The sequence below is a fragment of the Ambystoma mexicanum genome, unplaced genomic scaffold (assembly GCF_040938575.1).
Source record: "Ambystoma mexicanum isolate Mex_15411 unplaced genomic scaffold, UKY_AmexF1_1 Mex_scaf57, whole genome shotgun sequence".
NCBI classification, from domain to species: domain Eukaryota; kingdom Metazoa; phylum Chordata; class Amphibia; order Caudata; family Ambystomatidae; genus Ambystoma; species Ambystoma mexicanum.
The window spans coordinates 1,271,768-1,287,224 of record NW_027182474.1 but is presented as its reverse complement, the minus strand read 5'-3'; the positions used below and the strand labels follow the sequence as shown (position 1 = coordinate 1,287,224).

At 47.3% G+C, this 15,457-nt stretch overlaps 1 protein-coding gene across 1 annotated transcript in view; it reads left to right on the top strand.

The window, feature by feature from the left end:
* LOC138562532 (extracellular calcium-sensing receptor-like) overlaps positions 1–15,457 on the top strand; it is a 120,548-nt gene that overhangs the window by 19,154 nt on the left and 85,937 nt on the right. The window lies entirely within an intron of this gene.

Genomic DNA, 15,457 nt, shown 5'->3' with positions numbered 1-15,457 from the left:
ACACTGAAGTTGTTGAGAAACACCTAGAATTGGAACACAGGGCTAGAGGAGAAACACCTAGAATTGGAACACAGTGTTGGAGGGGAAATGTCTATAACTGGAACACATTAGTAGTCAGAGAAAACACTTAGATTTAAAATAGAACGCTGGAGGGGAAACACCTACAATTGGAACACAGCAGTAATGGGGAAAACACCTAGATTTAAAACACAACAGTTGTTGGGAAACACCTATAATTGGAACAGAGCAGTAATGGGGAAAAACACCTTGATTTGAAACACAGCAGTTATTCGGAAACACCTACAATTGGAGCATAGCAGTGGGAAAAACACCTAGATTTGAAACACTGAAGTTGTTGAGAAACACCTAGAATTGGAACACAGGGCTAGAGAAGAAACACCTAGAATTGGAACACAGTGTTAGAGGGGAAACATCTAGAACTGGAACACATTAGTAGTGGGAGAAAACACTTAGATTGAAAATAGAACGCTGGAGGGAAAACACCTAGAATTGGAACACAGCAGTAATGGGGAAAACACCTAGATTTAAAACACAACAGTTGTTGAGAAACCCCTAGAATTGGAACACAACATTAGAGAGGTAAAACGTAAAATTGTAACACATCAGTAATGGGAAAAACACCTAGATTTGAAATGCAACAGTTGTTGGGAAACACCTAGAGTTGGAATACAGCACTTGAGGTGAAACACCTAGAATGGGAACACAGCAATAGTGGGAAAAAAAACAGCAATATGTGAAACACAGTGCTAGAGGGGAAACACCAAGAATTGTAACACAGCAGAAATGGGGAGAAAAAAAACAACTCGATTTGACACACAGCAGTTTTTGAGAAACACCAAGAGTAGGAACACAGCACTAGTGGGGGAAAACCTAAAATTGGAACACAGCGCTAGCGGGGAAACACCTAGAATTAAACACAGCGCTAGAAGGAAACACCTAAAATTGAAACACAGCGCTAGAGAGGAAGCACCTAAATTGGAACACAGAGCTTGAGGGGAAACACCAAGAATTGGAACACAGCAGAAATGTGGAGAAAAATACAACTAGATTTGAAACACAGCAGTTTTTGAGAAACACCAAGAGTAGGAACACAGCACTAGTGGGGGAAAACCTAGAATTGGAAACCAGCACTAGAAGGGAAACACCTAGAATTGAAACACGGCACTAAAAGGAAACACCTAAAATTGAAACACAGCGCTAGAAAGGAAACACCTAGAATTGGAAAACAGAACTAGAGGGGAAACACCTAGAATTGAAACACAGCAATAAAAAAGGAGAGAAGAATTGATCGCAAAATAAGTGTGAGATGGCAGATTGACACAGGTGGAATATGTTATAGTAGGTATTAAGAGTGGTAGGGCTCTACTGGAGTACAGTATTGGCTGTACTCCCCACCGTAACCACACTTACATTCTCAGTTGCTGCTAGTTGACTCTGAGAGGCATCCTGGGCAGAAACAAGCACACACAGACTGGTGCTGGTTACCAGAGCAGCTTCTTCTGGAGCTGCCCTTTGTCTTTGGGCACTTAGCCGAGGGCTGCCAGGTCAGGGGCTGCTCTGTGTGGTTGTCTCTAAAAGGCCAGCAAGGCCCAATCACGGGTTGGGGGCATGAGGGAAGGTGGGTGGGTTGTGGAATCAGGAAACTGGGTGTTAGGGAGGCTGGGAGAGGGAACAGGCACGCCAAACACAAAGCACACAGGATTAGGTCAGATTTTGATTTTAAAAATGCAGAAAAGTGCAGAATAATAGGTCACTGACCCTACAATGCAACACTTACACATTTAAACTGACAGTGAAATGGAGATGTGTTTGTAGAGGGGCTGAGAGCCTCACTTGGATCCTGGATGGCCAACAAGTCCCAATCATGGGTCTGGGGAGTGGGGGAGGCGGGGTGGGTTGTGGAATCATTAAGGAGAGGGGCTGGGAAGGCTGGGATAGGGAACATGTGATCCAAATGCCAAGCACATGAGATTAGGGCAGATATAGATTTTAAAAATACACAAAAGTGCAGAATACCAGGTCGCTGACCCTACAGTGCAACACTTACCCCTTTAAAGCTGCAGAGAAATGGAGCCATGCGAATGCAGGGGTTGAGACCCTCATTCAGTTCCTGGATGGCTTGCATGGCCCAGTCATGGGTCGGGGGCATCACAGAGGTGGGAGGGTTGCGGAATCAGGAAACATGGGTGTTGTGGAGGGTGGGAGAGGGTACAGACACACCGAACTCTAAGCACACAGGATTAGGGCACATTTTTATTTAAAAAATGCACAAAAGTGCAGAATAACTGCTGACCCCACAATGCAGCACTTACCCCTTTAAGGCTCCAGTGAAATGGAGCTGTGCTAATGCAGAGGGGCTGAGACCCTCACTCTATTCCTGGATGGCCAGCAAGGCCCGATCATGTGTAAGGGGCAGGGGGGACCCAGTGGGGTTGTAGAATCAGAAAGCATGGGGATTGGGGAGGCTGGGAGAGGAAATAGGGACACCGAACACCAGGCACACTGGATTGGGGAAGATTTAGATATTAAAAATGCACACAAGTGCAGAATAATGTGCCGCTGACCCCACAATGCAGCTTGTATCCCTTTAAAGCTGCAGTGAAATTGACCTGTGCTAATGTAGAGGGGCTGAGACCCTCAGTCGATTCCTGGATGGCAAGCAAGGCCCAATCATGGGTTGTGGTGTCGGGGTAGGCGGGTAGGTTGTGGAATCGGGATCCAGGGGAGTTGGGGAGGCTGGGAGAGGGAACAGGTGCATTGAACACCAAGCACACCCGATTAAGGCAGATTTAGATTTTAAAAATGCACACAAGTGCAGAATAACGAGTTATTGACCCTACAATGCAGCACTTACCCCTTTAAACCTGCAGAGAAATGGAGCCATGATATTGCAGAGGTGGCAAGACCCTCACTCGGTTCCTGGATGGCCAGACAGGCCCAATCACAGGTCAAGGGTGTGGGGGGAACCGGGCGGGTTGTGCAATCAGGAAGCAGGGTGAGGGGTAGGCTGGGAGAGGGCAGTGGCACACCAAACGCCAAACACACTGGATTAAGGCAGATTTACATTAAAATAAATGCATACAAGTGCAAAATAATGTGTTTTGCTGACCCTACAATGCAGCGCTTACCTCTTTAAAGCTGCAGAGAAATGGAGCAGTGCTAAAGCAAAGGGGCCGAGACCCTCACTACGTTCCTGGACAGCCAGAAAGGCCCAATCACAGGTCAGGATGATGGGGTGAGGCGGGCCGGTTGTTGAATCAGCAAACAGGGTTGGGGCGGCTGGGAGAGAGAACATGACACTGAACGCCAAGCACCAATTCTGAAAGCCATTTTTTATTACAGAGTTCTAGGGGGCCATGGGTGAACCATGAGCTCAAATGTCTGGCTGGTTTGGCTCTTCGGGCACCTACAGGGGCAATGGCTTCTATTGCGATTGTCAAGGTCGAGGCATAGAGATCTGCCAGAAAATTAGGATCATCAGAGTGTGGAGATTCTGGTTTGGGCATAATCTGTAAGGGTAGAATGCAGCCTTTGGTGAGTTTGCATGAACTGCGTGCCAATGGGGGTGGAAGAGGTAGCATAGTGGGCCTGGACTTCTTGGGGTGCGGGATGGTGAAGGCAATAATGTGGTCTGACCACGGGCAGGAGGAATTGGATCCTATATTGATCTGGCAGCTGAGGTCTGCAATCCAATCCAGTGTACGGGCCGTGGCGTGGGTGGGATCGCTAAAGCAATACGTAAAGCCTAGTGCACTGAGGGAATTGGTGACTGAGGAAGCCTGAAGGTCAGAAGGATCCTTAAGGCCCATGTTTACGTCTCCCATGAGGATGACTTTAGATGTGGCCTTGCTGTTGTCTCCCAAGATATGGAGAAGGTTTTCTTCAAAGGTTAAGATTTGGCCCGGTGGGCGGTAGATGACATGGATTGAGCTTGTAGTTGAGGTGGTCCATTTGAATGAGAAGAGGTCCCTGTTCCCCTCTAAGAAAGTGTTGATCGTCCTTATGGGGTGGGAGTCTTTGGACAAAGTAGAAGAGTGTGCTAATGTTTAAGGATGCTTTGCTGCAGTGCTTGCACCATCAATTGGTGAAAGACTCAGAAAGCAGAAAGAACACCAACCAGCCCAAATGTTGCCAACTACAACAGAAATGCGAAGTTCACGGATGACATCAGTGTAAACAGGAAGTACATCACTGACACCTGTTGAAAGCTTTGTGAGCAGTGTGGCACCGTCTTCATAGTGGTGAATCTGTGGGACATCCTCCCTATTTCCCGACAGATCATCAACACAATTGTGTCACAAAGTTCAGTGACCCACAAGCTCTGACACATAGAATTTCCCACATTTATCCAGCTCTCCCACAGACTGCTTCCACTCTTGCAGGTGGCGGAGTCCCTCTGTTAGGACAGTAGCTCCCCCATGACTGCCTTATTCTTTCTCTATGCGCAACGCCCAATAGGAGGAAAGGGGGTTTGGGATCAGACTACTGTCACAAGTTGCCTACCACTGCTACACAGTGCAGCTCCCCATCACTAATTGTCTGCCTGCAATAAAGGAACAGGTTCCCCCATGCTGCTTGTTGTGGTCTAGGGCAGCCTGTCCAAAGATGCATGCTGCTAGTGGAGTTCAACCCCCAACCTCTCGTGGGTCTGCCACTGGCAAACAGTGCCTGCAGATAGCCATAGCTGTTGCTGCCAAGGATGCCAATTGGGCAGGATACAGAGGAGTGGGTTTATTCACAGCCAACCTGATGTGGAAACAGCACGGCACTTGCCCATTCTAGGACCCTCATCATCACCACTGCTGTAGGAGGCTGTGGAGGCTGCATGGTCACTTGCCTCTGAGGCCTGGTCTGTCTCCTGTGCCACCCGTGCAGGTGGCTTCTCCTCTCTGGCATCCTCAGGGTGTGCCCCACCCTAGCTCCATCCTTTCTGACCCTACTTCACCAGCTTGCCACATCCCTCCACCATGCAGGCTACTCCCCCTGATGGTACGCCCCGGTGGCAGGGCAAAATAGTCCCACACCCAGGGCCCTGTGGGCTGTGTAGGGGGGTTGAGGTCCCTCCTCCCTGGGGCTCCTCCTGACGTTTCTCTGCCCCAAAGCAGGAACGGGCTCCTTCACCACCTCTTCCTTTAGCTGATACCCATCTTACCCTCAGAGCGGTCACCATCTGTTGCCGCAGACTGGCTCTTCCCCTAAGCCTCCTCCTGACAGTCGTCACCCTCACTCTGCTGGGGGGAGATCATTTCTAATGCCTTGAACACCTACTCTAGTGCACTTTGTGTTGCCACCCCCTCGTCCGATATCACTTACATTCCTGCCTGCACGTGCATTGCCCCAGTGGGGGTCTTCACATGGGGACTGGCTTCGTCTGGCTCTATGTGGGTCTCCATATGGGCCACTGTTTGTACTTGCAACACTTGATTTTTGTGGGGCTTGGTTTCCCACTATAGATTGCTGTTTTTATCATGCACGGTCTGTACTTGCAACACTTGCATTTTGTGGGGCTGGGTTTCCCACTATAGATTGCTGTTTTTATCATGCACGGTCTGTACTTGCAACACTTGCATTTTGTGGGGCTGGGTTTCCCACTATAGATTGCTGTTTTTATCATGCACGGTCTGTACTTGCAACACTTGCATTTTGTGGGGCTGGGTTTCCCACTATAGATTGCTGTTTTTATCATGCACGGTCTGTACTTGCAACACTTGCATTTTGTGGGGCTGGGTTTCCCACTATAGATTGCTGTTTTTATCGTGCACGGTCTGTACTTGCAACACTTGCATTTTTTGGGGCTGGGTTTCCCACTATAGATTGCTGTTTTTATCGTGCACGGTCTGTACTTGCAACACTTGCATTTTGTGGGGCTGGGTTTCCGGCTATAGATTGCTGTTTTTATCATGCACTGTCTGTACTTGCAACACTTGCATTTTGTGGGGCTGGGTTTCCCACTATAGATTGCTGTTTTTATCATGCACGGTTTGTACTTGCAACACTTACTTTTTGTGGGGCTGGGTTTCCCACTATAGATTGCTGTTTTTATCATGGCACGGTCTGTACTTGCAACATTTACTTTTGTGGGGCTGGGTTTCCCACTATAGATTGCTGTTTTTATCATGCACGGTCTGTACTTGCAACACTTACTTTTTGTGGGGCTAGGTTTCCCACTATAGATTGCTGTGTTTATCATGCACGGTTTGTACATGCAACATTTGCATTTTGTGGGGCTGGGTTTCCCACTATAGATTGCTGTTTTTATCATGCACGGTTTGTACTTGCAACATTTGCATTTTGTGGGGCTGGGTTTCCCACTATAGATTGCTGTTTTTATCATGCACGGTCTGTACTTGCAACACTTGTAGTTTGCGGGCCTGGGTTTCCCATTATTCATATATTTATTTGTATCACTTACAGAGCGTGCTAAACCCTGTGGCATCAAGGGGCTGTTACAGAGAAATTCTTGTGCTGAGGTAACATTAGTTCAGGTTAGAGGGGAAGGTCGCCCGCATACAAGTTACATCAATTACACAAAGAGCCAAGTTTTTAAGGCTTTCTGGAAGGCCCAGAAGGATTGTTCTGCTCATAAGGTGGGCGGTAGTAAGTTCCATCGCTTGGCCGCCCTAGTTGGGAATCTTGCGCCACCGGCTTTGCTTCTTCTAAATTTCTGCTGGACACGACAGTGTGCCTAGGGCCATCTGGTGGGTCTGGTAGAATGGACTTCTGTGATTTTCTGTGTGAGGTACAGAGGGGCAGAGTTGGAGAGGCATCTGTGCGAGATTGAAAGAGTTTTAAATAAAATTCTTTTGCCAATTGGGAGCCAGTGCACATTGTGTCTTGCCGTGAGATGCTGAGTGCTGCTCGGAGTGTGTTTTTCTGACTAACCTGCATCTTGTGGATATTGCGAGTTGAAATGCTTATGAATAGGGCATTGCAGTAATCAAACCTTGAGCCAATGACCACCCGGGCAATTGTCAGGCAACTGTCAGGGGATAGACATTGTCTTGATGCGTTGAACAGTTTAGTTGTGTAGGCTGCAGAGAGGCAGTGGAATTGACTTGACAGGTCAGGGAGAGTGTGGCATCCAAATAGACTTCCAGTGTCTTCACCGTCGGGGAGACTGGGATGATGGTGCCGTCAATGTTAATGGATGCATTTTGAATGTTGTGCATCTTAACCAATGCTGGTGGCCTAACAAGGAGGATCTCAGTCTTTTCATTGGTGAGGCAGAGGTAGTGTGTGGCCATGCAGATCTGGAAAGTCCAGGCTGTGGTGTTTAGGGAATCTGTGTCTTCAGAGTAATTGCCAGAGAGAGGGAGGAAGATTTGAGTGTCATCCGCGTAATTGGCATATGATATACCAATAGAGTCCAAGAGGTCAAATAGGGGATATGTAAATATGTTCTAAAGGGTGGGGCAGACGCATGAGCCTTGGGGCACACCACAAGATATGGGTGCGAAGGGGCACTGGAAATGTCAGCAAATACTCTGATGGTTCTTTCCGCCAGGAAAGAGGCAATCCATGCCGCAGCTTTGGGCGAAAAGTTAGCTGCCAGGGTTAGGTGCTGGCAGAGGATCTTGTGGTTGACCAGATCAAATGCAGATGAGAGGTCTACGAGTAGAAGGAAGGCTGGCTTACCCTCATCTATGATGATTTCAAACTGGCTTTTCAGGTCTAGCAGGGCCTATTCTGTTCCATGATGCAATCCCACAATGTAGGTGGCTTGCAAGTAGTGCTGGATTTGCAGGTGTGCAACTCTGTCTAGGACTTTCAGCAGGAAGGGTACAGTTGTGATGTATCTGTGTTAGTCAGAATCCTGTGCAGTGCCCTTAGGGACCACTACACACAATTAAGACTACAAGTGGTAGTACAAGTTCACCTTTGGTACAAGCCTGTACTACACTGTTAAAGTGGTAGCAGTAGTGGAGCAGCCAGACTTACCTCAAGAGTAAATGAGCAGTAGTAGAGATTTAGATAAAAAATATAAGTACATTTATTTTTAAACCATCGGTTATAAAACACTTCACTTCTAAAAATTCGAAACCACACGTAAAATACACTACACACAACCAATTCCACTTGTACCAGTAAATTCAAGGTAAGTACATTAGGATTTGACAGACCGGTGTTGCGATACTAACGCGTACCCACGGAGAGAAATGCTCACGAAGTTAAAACACACTTTGTGCTTAAGAATTTCAAACAAGGGAAAAGTGAATAAAAATCAAAGGCAATACTTTCCCAAGGGAAGGAGGCTCAAGGACTGGTTCAAAGATACAGATTAAAGTCAATAAGAATGCGCCAGTGTCAATGGAGCAGATGCTCAGTTGCAAAGGATCACACGTTTGAACAGTTCGAGATTCGAGATGCCAATAGTTTGTACAAGATTGTCAATTGGAAGGAAAAGTTATAAGAGGGAGGGAAGAAAGAACAAATCTTCGTGGAGGAAAAGGGTTCACCCCGATTCTGGCTGGTCAGGCGGAAAGACTGACCCAATGTGCACAGTACCTTATTCCGTTGGTGAAAAGCTGGTGCCACGGCAGTAGCTCCTGGTAGTTCCTGCAGACTCACGGTTCCTGCGGCTTCAGTCATGGGGACAAGAAGGAGGATGTCTGGAGCGATCTGCACTACCCAGGGAGGAGGCCAGCAGCAGCAAAAAGAACAACGATGAATAAAATGTGCACTCCTTTAAATCAGGAGAGGGCTCTTCTGATGGCTATCCAGGCCACTACAGTACAGCAGTGATTTTGAACCAGGAGAGGATTCTCTGACTGAAGAAAAGACGAGCTGGTTGATCCCACCAGGCTCAAGGGAAGAAGACTCCGGACTGGATCTTCTCTTGTTGTTGAAGGGTAGATAGCTCAGGTCTGCAGCAGGGCTTCACCGGGACTCGGGGTTGCAGCAGCCATCTTCTTCTTCACTTCTCTCTGGTTCTTTGCAGTTCCAGTGGCGACTCTGCCTTCTAGCCCAAGAGTCCTGCCTTTTATGCCAAAATCCCCCATTCACACAGCCTGGCTGTCAATCACTAAGCAGGGGGTTGTCCAGCACGGACAACCACCTTAGCCAATAAATACAAAGTGTGGCTCTGGTTTCCAACGAGACCCTGTGCAGGGGGTGACTACACCCCTCCCTCACATTCAGCCCACCTAGACACCCAGATGCCAAAGGAGGGCTTCTGGTCAGAAGCCCGCCAAAGGTCGGCGAACAAAGAAGGCAAACCTGGTTTGCCACGCAAAGAAAGACCCAAGAAGGATGTTAACAAAAAGAAATGGCAACTAAACCCAAATGGAGCCGAAATAAAAAGTATTTGGGCTAGCGGGTTTAAAGTTCGAGGCTACTAAAATAGCCTAAAACAATACCACGCGTTGTAATATAATCGCAGTAGGAAAATTAGGGTAGATACCACTGCCACCAGCCAAGTCTTAATGTTAAGGGAGCAAAACAATGCTCCAAGAAGTACAGATAAAAAGGGCTAAGGATTAACCCTTTCCAATACTCCATGTAAGATGGGGGGTACTGGATCTGTGATTAAATGACTATGTAAAGTAAATGGCAACTTCACCCTTTTCTGGGGGACAGTAGTCAGCCCCAGAAATGTAGTCGGTGGGAAATCTAGAAGATGCCCAGAAAAATATACAATGCCACAGTAAGAAACAGCTAGACTGGCAGCACCCAAATTCCAGTCTAGCCAGGTAATTACACTCAGCAGGACCGCTCTATCAGAGATGCACAGTTAAAAAAAAATCAAGCCAAACCTAGAAATGAATAGACTGGTTTCACAAAAATGCCTCTCTAGCCACTAACACCACATATTATGCTCACTTAGCCTGGAAATGGATGACCATTATGTTGTATCGCACAATCCCCGTCCCAACCCATCCCCCCACACATCCCCTCTCCCTCCCACCTCCTGGACCAACTTCCAAAATCAGCTTCGCAGCCCAGAATTACCTCCCCATCCCTTTTCCTTGTACCAGTTCTTACGTATGAGACTCCTTGCTTCATAGGTACGTACTAGGAGGAGGAAGAGTGGGACTAGAAGTAATGAAGAAAACAGGTAACTAAGACAGGCATTACCTCCATGTTCCTCTACCTCATCCCAGCACTTGTGTATGAGTCAAAGTGCCTCACACACAAGCACTGGAACGGGGAAGAATATGGCTATGAGTAATGGCGATTACCAATACGTAACCAAGGGATTATACACAAGTAGAGGTGCAAGACCATTGAACTGGCTGGGTTACAGCCCTCCCCCAAGCTCCCCACCCCCATTTAAATGCTGGACTATGTTGACTCGACATGGCTGACCTACAGAGCTGTTGCCGGACAGAACAGGGCACAGCACCTGGGTTTCGCTGTTAACAAAGGCCCAGCAATTACTATTGTAAAGCATTTCACTGTAAGTAACTGCATTCAAATGTGCAATTCTTTAGGCAATTGAAATCTTGATCTGGGTTTAGTAAATGCATGCCAGGGAAGTGATTGGAAGGGTACAGAGGGGACAGGAGACTGCTTATTCTGCCAGCAGTCCATATGTGGGTGCTTTCAGACTTAAAGGAGAGAGTTAACTGCTTGTAACATTGAAGCTGCACTAAAATAGTCTCATTAGAATGCATAAAGATGTTAGATGCCCCACCCAACTCAGTTTGCCCCTACCACACCGCATGTGAAGTTAGCATCTCATGCAACATTTTAAGAGTTAGCCTCCCCCTGGAATTTAGGTTTTGTTGTACCCCTGAACACAAGCCCACACACCATTCGCCATACACATATATGCACACCCAGCCACCGATACATTTAAATGCGTACCCGTTAACCATACAGGCACACCCAGGCCACCACCCATACATTTAAGTGTGCACCCTTACAGAATACTGGCACACCCAGGCCACCACCCATACATTTAAGTGTGCACCCTTACAGAATACTGGCACACACACCCAGGCAGCTACCTATGCATTTAACTGTGCACCCTTTCACCATCAACTCACACAGGCAGCCGCCTATACATTTAAGTCTGCCCACTTTCACCAAATACTCACACAGGCAGCCACATATAAACGTAAGTGTGCACCCTTTTATCATTCAGGCACACCCTAGCAGTCACCCATACATTTAAGTGTACACCCTTTCACCATACACTTGACATGCACACCCAGCCACCCATACATTTAATAGTGCACCTGTTCACCATACACTCACACAGGCAGCCACCTATACATTTAAGTGTGCACCCTTTCACCATACAGGCACACCCAGGCAGACATACATTTAAGTATGCACCATTTCCAGATACAATTGACATGCACACCCAGCCACCCGTACATTTAATTGTGCATCCTTTCACCATACACTCACACAGGCAGCCACTTATACATTTAAGTTTGCACCCTTTCACCATACACTTACACACAGATTCGTTATGGGCTAAGGAGGGAGACTTATTACTTAAAAAAATAAATGGTTTCTTTTTGAAGTCACTCCGACTTCATGAATACATTATTTCCATTAAGAACCGTACCATAATGGAAATCATTTCTTCATGAAGGCAGAGTGACTTCAAAAAGAAACGATTTATTTTTGAAGTCAGAGAGCTCCCCCACCCCATGACATGGAGGCCTCCAGTCTAGAGGGTTCCATGTCATGGGGTGCAGGGCACCACCCTTCCATAGCTGTCAACAGGTCTAAGACATACCTGTACTACAGGGTCATCAATCTCACCACCCTAAGCACCTCTCCTATAGAATGTAACCTCTCTCTGTTGCATTAGCTAGGAACAACAGCTCCCAGCGTGGAATTTGGGGCCATTTCACATTCACAGCTGTCTGAAAACCTGTTGTTAAAATAGATGCAAAAATCATAACAGTTTGTCCACAGTAAGGGCAATGTCTGAGTGGGGAACAAAAAGGGCTGGTGTGTGCAAGGCAATGAGGGAGCATGAGCTGGCCCAACGCTGTGGCAACTGTAGCTAGGCATCGGGCCCACATGCCCAATAGAAAGCCACAATGTTAGAGCTCCCGTCTCGCATACAGGGCAGCTCCATCATTTTGGTGCAGTCATCGTTCTCTCCTGTTCTAATGGTACCTTTTTATCTGAAACACAAAGAATGACGTGTGAGTGGTTCTATTGTCTCTGGGTTTTTTTGTCAGTGATCCAAGTGAGGGCATGCACATTTCCCTCCCCTGCCTCCAAACAGTATATGTAAATGCAGGCCGCTACTACATAGCCAAACCCTGCCAACACCTCTGCACTGCAGCTTACAATCCCCTCCACCCATTCATCTCTGAAGGAGACCGCCCCACTGCATGCATTTGCATCCTTGCCCTACACCAAGGTATGAGATGCTCCGACGTGTACAGGCATGCACGTGTGTGGTGCATTGTTGTCCCTGCCTCTCTTAGTGCAGCACTATGTCCCACGTGTTGTTGCAATGTATTATCTCTCCCTCCTCCACCCACTGCACAGTTGCTGTCCATCCCAGAAAAATACCTTTAACTTCACACAGCGTCATATGTTATGTTATGTTCTGTTAATGGGCATTTGTATAGCGCCTTTCACCTTTAGAAACACTTATTTACAGGTTCGATATAAATGACTTATCATATCATATCGTACATTGGTATGGTCTCAACGCGCTGCAGGTTGAACGCACTCAGGGACCGCAGTCCAGGTCAGCGTAAATGGTCAGAGAAATAAATAGTGAGTGTGTGCGCTAGGTGTGTGTGCAGCTATGAAGTAAACACTATGCCTTTTGCACCTTCACCTCTCTTGGAATAAATGTTCTTGGTGCTCCCATCACATGTGGGATGAGGAAGCACACATAACATGTTTCATTGACTCTCTCTCTATTGTCAGAGTCGGTGTGAGCCCCCCCCATGCACAAAAACAGATCAGAGCGTGAAACGTCCCTCTTAGTCCTTGCCACGTGGATAGTTGTGGGGTGCATAATAATCCCCTCCCCCTACTATATATAAACCCCATTCTAGTCAAAGAAAGAAAGAGAAGAGAAAGAAGAGAGAGAAAAGAAAAGAACACACCACATATTTCAACACGTCTTCCCCTTTGTGCTGCGACCATCCAAGAAGATACTCTGAGCTCTGGGGGCTGCACAAGGAAGACCAAAAGGAAATACTCAAGTGACAGGCACTCCCCTTTTGTCAGCCCCCTTCTTCTCCTGCCGGGGGGTGCTGCTTTTTTCTCTTCCGGCATCTGTCAAGTGTATCCATTGGCGGCGGCCCTCTACTTTCATCACTGTCAGAGTCACGTAAGTGACGGGCCCTCTACTTTGATCACGTAGGTGACAATGTAGGGCCGCAGGAAGCGTGGCTCTTTCCACTTTTTCCCTGTGCAGTTCCATATCAACACCTTTTCTCCCAGGTACAGTTGCAGCGCGTGGCAAGTAAGTCATGTTCTTCTTGCTCTGGCGACACCTCGGTGAATGGTGGTGCCGGCCGGACACGTTGGGGCCCAGTTTGTAATTATATAAATTTGAGAGATAGGGTAAGCTCTCCAAGGTATGCCCTAAACTTCTCGCCAAAAATGTCAGCAGACCTATGAGCCTCAGAGACAGAGCGAGCAGTGCATGCAGTGTTAACATCTGCCTGCCAGTCACAGTCTCATGAGGCGTGACCCCCTCTCAATCCCACTCCCACTGTGCAATACATGTTGCCAACCTTCCCTGCAATGAATAGCCTTCTAGAAAACACGTGACTGAGCACCGCTCCTGGACCTTCATTTCTGCTACTCTCTCCATATTATTCAGTGAATTTCACATTGGCGTTGCTGGGAACTAACCCTACCCTCCACTGCAGCCTTCACAAACATTATGTATTCTTCCGCTATCTGATGAGGCAGCATTTGCTGTCTGTGACTGAGCCTTTGTCCCTTGAGAACCTCTTCCCTTGCAATAATAAGCTGGCAACTATCTCATACCCCCCCCCCCCCCACCTGCCCTTGAGTGCTCAGCCTGCTTGCATGACAGGACGAAATTCAATCAAGTTCTCCCAACCAACAACTGTGGCCCAATACACTGTAATAGCAGCTCCATACCTCTCAGTGAGGCTACTCGAAACGGTGAAGATCTTGTTCATAATACCTAATATCCCTACAGTCACAAGACACAATAATGCAGTGCCATGTGCTCCACACTAGCTGTTCTAAAAAATATGAAAAACATAAAGTGAACATGTTTGCCATGAAAGAAAATATAATGCAATGGCATGTGTGTGTGTGTGCTGTGTCAGATGATGCATACAACATTTAGCAGTGTTTAAAAGGTGTTCAGGTAGGGTTCCTAGAAACACTTGCATCAGTATCCAACTGCAAAAGAAAGAAAGGTCAGGCAGAGAGCGTAAGAAGGATAAGAAAGGGTTGGAGTTAAGTAAAATGATGCTAATAATGGCACAACAATATTGGCAGGGACTAGCAGGTGGTTCTTACAAAAGTCAGGTCTCTATCAGATGAACAAATGCAACAGAAAAACAGGCTGGAAGGCAGCTGAAGAAGGGGAAGCAAAGGGACAGGGATAAGAAGAGCACTAACTAAACAGGCACCATAAACAGGCTGGAAGGCAGCTGAAGAAGGGGAAGCAAAGCGACAGGGATAAAAGAGAGCTAACTAAACAGGCACCATAAAGAGGCTGGAAGGCAGCTTAAGAAGGGGAAGCAAAGGGACAGGGATAAGAAGAGCACTAACTAAACAGGCACCATAAACAGGCTGGAAGGCAGCTGAAGAAGGGGAAGCAAAGCGACAGGGATAAAAGAGAGCTAACTAAACAGGCACCATAAAGAGGCTGGAAGGCAGCTTAAGAAGGGGAAGCAAAGGGACAGGGATAAGAAGAGCACTAACTAAACAGGCACCATAAACAGGCTGGAAGGCAGCTGAAGAAGGGGAAGCAAAGGGACAGGGATAAAAAGAGCGCTAACTAAACAGGCACCATAAAGAGGCTGGAAGGCAGCTAAAAAAGGGGAAGCAAAGGGACAGGGATAAGAAGAGCGCTAACTAAACAGGCACCATAAACAGGCTGGAAGGCAGCTGAAGAAGGGGAAGCAAAGGGACAGGGATAAAAAGAGCGCTAACTAAACATGCACCATAAACAGGCTGGAAGGCAGCTGAAGAAGGGGAATCAAATGGACAGGGATAAGAAGAGCACTGACTAAACAGGCACCATAAACAGGCTGGAAGGCAGCTGAAGAAGGGGAAGCAAAGGGACAGGGATAAAAAGAGCACTAACTGAACAGGTACCATAAACAGGCTGGAAGGCAACTGAAGAAGGGAAAGCAAAGGGACAGGGATAAGAAGAGCACTAACTAAACAGGTACCATAAACAGGCAGGAAGGCAGCTGAAGAAGGGGAAGCAAAGGGACAGGGATAAGAAGAGCACTAACTAAACAGGTACCATAAACAGGCAGGAAGGCAGCTGAAGAAGGGGAAGCAAAGG